Genomic DNA, 8,232 nt, shown 5'->3' with positions numbered 1-8,232 from the left:
ATAAGCATATGGGGCAAATTTTTGCCCCATCTCAAATTTGCTTACCATTGTCATTTCATCCAAATCTACTGTATGTAAGAGTAGCTAGCTATTTACCTTTTTCATTTAACTACTTGAGTCTAGTTGTCCAAATTTCATTATGATGGATAAGTTAACTGGTATATTTAGGGATGGTCTAGTTCCTGATGGATCATATTCATCAAAAGAAAAGACAAAAGATGTCCTAATTAAACTTTGCATTAATGAGAAACATACATAAAATTCATTGCAAAACAAACAAAGACAACGTCATTTTCAGTCGTTAATGGTGTCCAGGCCAAGTTATATAGTACTATAATCATGTTCATCTTAGCAGCCACTTCAACTAAAGCATAGTAGAGTATATCTTTTGGATTTTACACTTGTTATTGTTAGGGAATTAGGGCTGCCGCGAATCATAAACACGGGTCACGTACGTTGTATTAATTAATTACTTCTTGTATTAATTAAGTTCATGTGGTATTAATTAAGTTCATAATTCTTAGATTGTGTCATGTCAATCTGGTTTACTAACATTCTCAAAAAAAAAAAAATCTGGTTTACTAACTAAATCGGTAGGTTAAAGCGGAACATAACCTGTTAAGTATATCACTAGTACTACACCATCCGTTAATTTAACATGTCGATCTAATAGCAACATTAGTTGCAAACAAAGTAATCATTCATGAGATATGACTTGAAACGACATGAAACTATAGATAACATATCATGCTAAGTTGATCAATTTTGAGTAAATTAGGTCATCCGAGTACGCCGGCCAATTTCAGATAGAAACGAAATATAATCCGAAACCGGCCACTAACTTCTTATCGATCTAAAATATCTAATATATCCCTAATAATTAGTAGGGGTTATGAACTTAATTAGGTGATTAAGTACTTAATTATACTTATTTATCATTCATGAATGAATAGGGAGGTTAAAAAGGGCTAAAGCCACCCTAGCTTATTTCTTTATCTTTCTATGGAAATAAAATAGATGAGATTGACAAAATTCCTCCCCACCATTTTTTACTTATATATTAGTGAAACAAAAGCCATCTCATAAAAATCAACCTATATATTCGGCCACAATAGGCTTTCTCAAACATCAAACAAATCAGTACCATAATGTTGTACTTGGCCTTGTCATTTGTTTCTCTTCTATTGTCCTTTAATATCCTAGGAGGCTCAGCAGAGGAATGTGGATGGCAAGTAGGAGGTGCTTGGTGCCCGGGAGGGCAATGCTGCAGCCAGTATGGCTGGTGTGGCACTACACCTGATTATTGCGGCAACGGTTGCCAAAGCCAATGCGGCCGCGGGTCTAGTATCACAGAACACCTTTGATCAGATACTTAAGCATCGAAACGATGGTGGTTGCCCTGCCAAATGGTTTTATACTTACGATGCTTTTATTGCAGCTGCCAAGGCTTTCCCCGGCTTTGCTACTACTGGTGACACTGCCACCCGTAAAAGGGAGATTGCTGCTTTCTTAGCCCAAACTTCTCATGAAACTACTGGTAATTAGTAATTGCTTTCTTAAGATTTGGCATAATTACATGGGCATGTCAATGTGATCTAAAAGCATTGTTTTTCCCCACAAATATAGCAGCCAAATCAACATATATACCTGTTGAAAATATACGTAGTTCTCCCATAGACAATCTTGGAATAAAAAAATTAAGAGAGGTTAGTTTGTATAATTAATACATTACACGACGCCCTATTGCCCAGAGCATATATGATGCATTCTTGCTTGAAATTTGGTCATTGTAAATTTGGTCTTGCTTAAAGGGTTGCGAGTGACTCGTTTTTTTTATAGAAGAAATAGAATCCATTAACAACCAAAAAAATTACAAAGCATTGGAATAACCGGTTGTGGTATCAACATCACGGCACATATTCCTACCAAGATCCCTAGTTATGGGTCCGTCATTAATAGTAACATCCATGAACCGAAAAGGTCCAACCCCTAACCAATTTTTACGCCTATCACCCCAGGCTACAAAGAACGATAACCAATCCCGAGTGTCACGATACGACCTCGTCACCAACATCCAGACGAACCACTCCACCCTCTTCCATGCTGTGTCCATAAATTGCCAAACCACGTGCAAGGGAAATCCACCTTTCCGTTGATAACCAAACAACATCGAAATTGTAACATATTGTTCCCAGGAGTAACACCATATAGATGGCTCCACAACATGACCAAAACCTCCAAACCCTAGCTCAATTGAGTAGGGACATTTTATTTGACCTAACCAAAACCTGAAACTAAAACCCTAATAAAAAACTGAAAGAAACTACCATGATTGATCAACCGCTCAGGCACCGCCACCTCCACCTGCCCAGTAACGGCCCCCCACCCACTACACAGCCACTGCCCTAATCGATTTAACCACTTGATATCCAACCCACCGTCGGTGACTGACCAAGCTCCATACATCATCCCAAACCCAAGTCAACGCCCCAGTTTCAGACTCCACGCCCATAGAGCCACCAACCACCGCCACGCATGAACCCAGACGAGATTGCCACAGATCTCGTCAATCAACATCCTAACACCACCTTCACCTCTGCGCAGCCTCCATAAGCTCCACCATCTCCAATGTATCCCACCACCATCATGTCAATCACCGACGCTCTACTAGACAGAACCACCACGGCAACGAAGGACAACCCCAACCAGATCACGTCACCCCGAAGCCATCCCCCAGCCCACACCAGATATGCGCGGGCCGACTCGCAATACCAGTAGCGCCGCCACCAGAGAATGGAAGAAAACCATGCCCAAATAGCCAAGCTTTTCATAGCAAAGAGCAAAAGAACCAGAGGCCCGTCCAGCTGCTCCTATCTCATGCCAGCGAGGCATGGCGCCGTAGCTGGCACAGAAGGGCCGCCGGACAAGCAATAGAAAGCGTTTTGAAAACCCCAACCCTAAAACGCTCCGTTTTTCTCTCCTCCTATGAGATAGAGTATGGCTTTTCTGTTTGGTTGCGAGTGACTCGTACGAACAATGCCTCCATATATTAATTAGATAGATTACCCAAATTAGGTTGATAATTTCTTTCCTGTACGGTCAACATACATGCATATTGATTATGTTGTTCGACAATCATTCTCACATCACACGTTACTATATAAAAAGCATATGCTACTCATTTAATAGTTTAGATTATAGCTAGTCGCATAATATAAAACAACAGGTACATCATACTTGTATAATAAGAAAACATCTCCGTACTATGAATAGAATGCGCGCAACTCATAAAATTTCAGGGGGATGGGGGACTGCCCCTGATGGACCAAACTCATGGGGCTATTGTTATAACAAGGAGCAAAATCCAGGAGCTTACTGTGCCTGGGATCCAAATTACCCATGTGCTGCTGGTAAGCGGTATTATGGCCGAGGTTCTATTCAACTTTCTTGGTAAGCAACTAATTTTTTGGATCAGAACTTGTTCTAAACCATTGAAATAATTGTTTTTGCACAAAAGTTAATGGTATCTGCATATTATGTTACAATACTACTCATAGGAGCTACAACTACGGGCAGTGTGGAAAGGCCATAGGAGCGAACCTGTTGAACGACCCGGACCTTGTTGCCACAGACCCTGTCATGTCCTTCAAGACAGCAATCTGGTTCTGGATGACCTCAGTCACCCAAGCCCTCATACCATGATGTCAACACCTGGAGATGGAACCCTTCCGGAGCTGATCAGTCAGCGGGTAGGTATTCCGGGTATGGTACGATCACAAATATCATCAACGGTGGACTCGAATGTGGTAAAGGATAGGATGGGAGAGTGGCGGACTGCATTGGGTTTTTCAAGAGGTACTGTGTTTTGCTTGCAATGGCGGAACCAGGATTTGATCTTAGGGGGGTCCAGACATAACGTAAGTTGAAAGTTAAAAAAAAAAAAAACAATAGTATAAAAATAATTTAAAAATCTTGAGTCTTAATATCAGATTGTAGTGAGGTAGCACTAAATTCAGAGTTTTCGGGCGTTTTTCTTTTAGTAAATCATGAATCAAGTGTCTTTTGTGTGGATGACTTTTTCATCTACAAATCAAAAGAAAAAAAAATTACATATAAACAATGAGTATTCAACAAAATCAATTGTGAAAAAATAAGCCAAAAATAAAAATTAAAATCAATCTAACAAAGCAAAATGAAAGAATGGAAAAAAATATAATATAACAAAAAATAAATAAAGGTATCGGACCTTTTTGCTTTGCCTGGTGCGAGAGAAAAAAAAATTAGGTTATAGAATTTGCAAACCGCCAACCCCAATATATAGAATAAAAGCTGTCAAAATCCTAATGATATATGAATATTTATTAATTTATGTCTTGACTTTCTTCTCTTATCCTAAATTTCTAATTAAATGAATATTAATATTTTATTTTTAACCTGACAAAGGGACAATCACGTGGGTTTAGAGAGTGGGGGAGGTGGGGGTTAGAATATTATATATTTATGTGTACAATTCAATTTAGAAGGGGGGGTCCAGCCGTTGCACATACACATAAATCAATAGTTTAATTAATAATAGACATATAATATCTCTTATATAGAATTAATTACATATAAGTGCATATTTGAATGTTTTTTTAGCCATAAAACTACCAACTAGTTTTTTCCCTCATAAGGCCACTAGATTAAAAAGGGTGTTATATTTTGGATATTAAGAATCAATATATTTACATAAATGCCACTAGAGTACAAAATCAACATTCATTCTCTCTCTCTCCTCTCTGGCGAGGTCTTCGGTCAACTCCGGCAAGTCTTCGGCCGACCTCTGGCGAACTCCGGCGGGTCTCCGATCAACTCCGACGACCACAAAAGCTACTGTCACTAACACCAAAAGCTATTGTAGCTAGCAACAAAAGTTACTTTGATGAGATTTCCGGAAACTTCCTGCGAGGTCACAAAAGCTACTATCACTAGCAACAAAAGTTACGCTTCCCAAAATCAAAAGTTACTATCCCCACCAACAACTATTCCCGACACCATAATCTACTCTTACCAACAACAAAAGCTACTCCAATAAGTTCTCTAGCGAAGAAACAAAAGCTACTGTCAACAACATTAAAATCTACTCTTACCAACACCAAAAGCTACTCCGGTAAGTTCTCTGGCAAGGAAACAGAAGCTACTGCCAACAATATTAAAATCTACTCTTACCAACACCAAAAGCTACTCCAGTGAGTTCTCCGGCGAGATAACAAAAGTTACTGTCACCAACATAAAAAGCTACTCTCACTAACAAGAAAAACTACTGTCACCAACAGAAAAAGCTACGCTCACCAACAAGAAAAGATACTGTCCAGATTACTACTGTCACCAACAACAAAAGCCACTATAATCTATACCAAAAACTACTCTTACTAGCACCAAAAGGTACTACCAAACTGAACCAAATTACTCCTGAAGACAGAAAACTATTACTCGTAATTTCAACAAACACAAATCCAATTGGGCGCAAATTTTGCCAAATCGTCCAAAATCAATAACAAACCAGTTAATAGGTATTCTCATATTCACATGCCACACTCCACAACACCTACTAACTAAGAAAATAACATTATAGGGTCAAGGTGAATTCTTTGATTAAGCCATGTCTTGGGCTCAAAACTTGAATCCAAATATCAAACTGACAAATTAACACAAATACCATAGCATCCAAATTCAACAATGAGGCATAAAATTAAGATTCAATTTCATTCAAAAGAAGTTTGATAACACACTAAATTATGTTTACAGTAGCATCATTTTATAAACTCAATTGCTCAACATGTTTTGAAATGGTACTGTACTTGCAGATTATAAAGCAACTGTAGTCGTCGGTGTAGATAGACATAAACAATTTCAACCTCTCTCTATTCTCCAGCATATGATAGTTTGATTCCATATCATGGTCTTAGAACTTAAGAAACTAATTAATCCATCAAAATCACAAAATTAACTAATGATCCTAGACATATTAAGAGAACAAATGCACAAATCAAACGTCTACTGAAATATAATTCTGGAATTGATGCTCTGTTACCGTCCATCTCCTTCTCCGACACAGTCGCTTCGTCCGAGCACAATTGCACGCCGGAACTTAGTGAAAGGACCTCTTGCAACTTACTGATCTCAAAGATATGAGTAGAGTAGAGAATTAGATAGATCTGAGTTCGCCTCTAGTAAGGTAGCTCCCAATCGGAGCTTCTTCTTTGCCGTCATCTTCTGCATGACCTGAAATTCAGCGGTGGAGCAAAGTCCTTTTGCAGCCGAATTGTTCGAATAAGCCAATCCAATTTCGGTCACCTGATTGCGTCCTCCCAGTCATCAATCGACATAAGGCGGTGGAATTAGAGTGGAGCAGCACCATCACGCCGGCGCCATGAAGATCCTTGATCTATGAATGTGAGAGATAGAGAGCACCGCGACGATCGTCTCCGGAATTGGAGGTGCAGACCAAGATGTGATCTGTGAGACTGTAATCGAGGAGAGAGAGGGACCGAGAGAGCGTCGTGCTGGTGGTCGCCGGAATCGGAGGCAGAGATCGAGGGATGAGAGAGAGAGAGAGAGAGAGAGAGAGAGAGAGAGAGAGAGAGAGAGAGAGAGAGAGAGAGAGAGAGAGAGAGAGATTGTGATCGAGGGGGGAGAGAGAGAAGTAGATGGATTTGTGAATTGTGAATCACAATTTGTGATCGATGTAAAAATGAGAGTGGGCTTAGGTAGAAGGGTAAAATTGTCATGGATGAAATAATTTGTGAATGTAAATGGCCTTATGTGTACAAGAAAAATTAGGTGGCCTTATGGCTAATTAAAGTTTTAAAATGACACTTGTGTGTAATTTTCTATATTATATATCTGCCAAATAGCTTAGGGGGGTCCGGACCCCATCAGACCGAATGATGGGTCCGCCCCTGTTTGCTTGGGATTGGTTATGGTGACATCCTTGACTGTTATAATCAGAAGCCTTTTGGGTCTGGACTCAGTACTTATTATTCATCCTCGAAAGAGTCGATGTAGTATGAGTTTGCTAGCTTTCTTCTTTGTGGTTGGTTGTGGTTGTTGTCGCTGTACTTAGGACATTGTTTCATGTAATGGAATAATGGATCTGTGGTTTTGAGAATAATTGTAAGTAGTTCACAGAAATATGTTAGTTAATTTAATCCCTTTGTAAGCTACTTTCACTTGTGCACTTTGTGAGCTAATAATATGTTTAATCCCTTCAATTTGCAATTTTTTTGACTCTTTTAGAATTTGACATATATATCGTGAAGCAAATAGTACATGTAGCTCATAGGTTAGCTCACTTTGCTAGTTTGGATTACGTTGTGGATCTTTCTTTAGATGAGGCACCTGGATTCCTGTAGGATGTACTCTATGAGGATAATTGTAACACAACTATGCATGCTTGGGGTTCAGGTATTACGTCCCCCTCGATGCGGTAAAATATATATAATCAATAATAATATGGGCGTGGGGATGAGCCTCCCAGTGTGACTGAGTTTCAAACCCTTTTTATCAAAAAATAATAATAATAAGTTTAATCCCTTCAATGTCTTCATATATATGCATGTTCATTTATTCACTATTTCTAAATTTATGTGAGAGAGAATAAATTGAGAAATTTTTCTATCAAAATGACCAATATGATGTCTACAGTCTACCCTCAATTATGTCTAGTTATTTTCTGATTAAAATTAAGTTGTGACACAATAAGCACACAAAAGTTTCAACAAGCATAAGAGTGAATTATAGCACTCTCTCGTCCATTAAACTTAATCTATGGCAAACAATCAATCAAATGAAAGAATTATGAGATCATCAAAACATTGCCAAGAAAATAAGACCATATTTCATTTATCATTCCAAGAAAAATGGACATGGCTCAAATATCTAACATGGCTTTTGTGAATCAAAACTCATCTTAACATGCTCATAAACTGTACCAAGGTCACGAAATCCATATCCACTACTCATGCACATGCTTTTTATATATCTCAATTAACCAAATAATGACATTTAACATCATCTCAATTTTGTGATCCTCTTTTAGCCACAATTTCAGAGATATTGAATCATCCTAAATAATTAAGGGCATCCTAAGACTCAATGTTAAAACAAAAGACTCTAAAACTAACCAAAAACCAACAAATTTTTTTTTTTTTTTTTAAATTTCTAACATTTTTTTTTCCTGACATTTTTCAA

The 8,232-nt window shown here is 38.3% G+C and overlaps 1 pseudogene; it reads left to right on the top strand.

Moving 5' to 3' along the window:
* Positions 1-1,148: 1,148 nt before the first annotated feature.
* LOC112173975 lies at positions 1,149-7,201 on the top strand (annotated as a pseudogene).
* The last annotated feature ends 1,031 nt before the right edge of the window (positions 7,202-8,232 follow it).

Source organism: Rosa chinensis, chromosome 6 (genome assembly GCF_002994745.2).
Source record: "Rosa chinensis cultivar Old Blush chromosome 6, RchiOBHm-V2, whole genome shotgun sequence".
Classification (NCBI taxonomy): Eukaryota; Viridiplantae; Streptophyta; class Magnoliopsida; order Rosales; family Rosaceae; genus Rosa; species Rosa chinensis.
The sequence above is the reverse complement of the archived record's forward strand: the minus strand, read 5'-3'. Positions and strand labels throughout refer to the sequence as shown.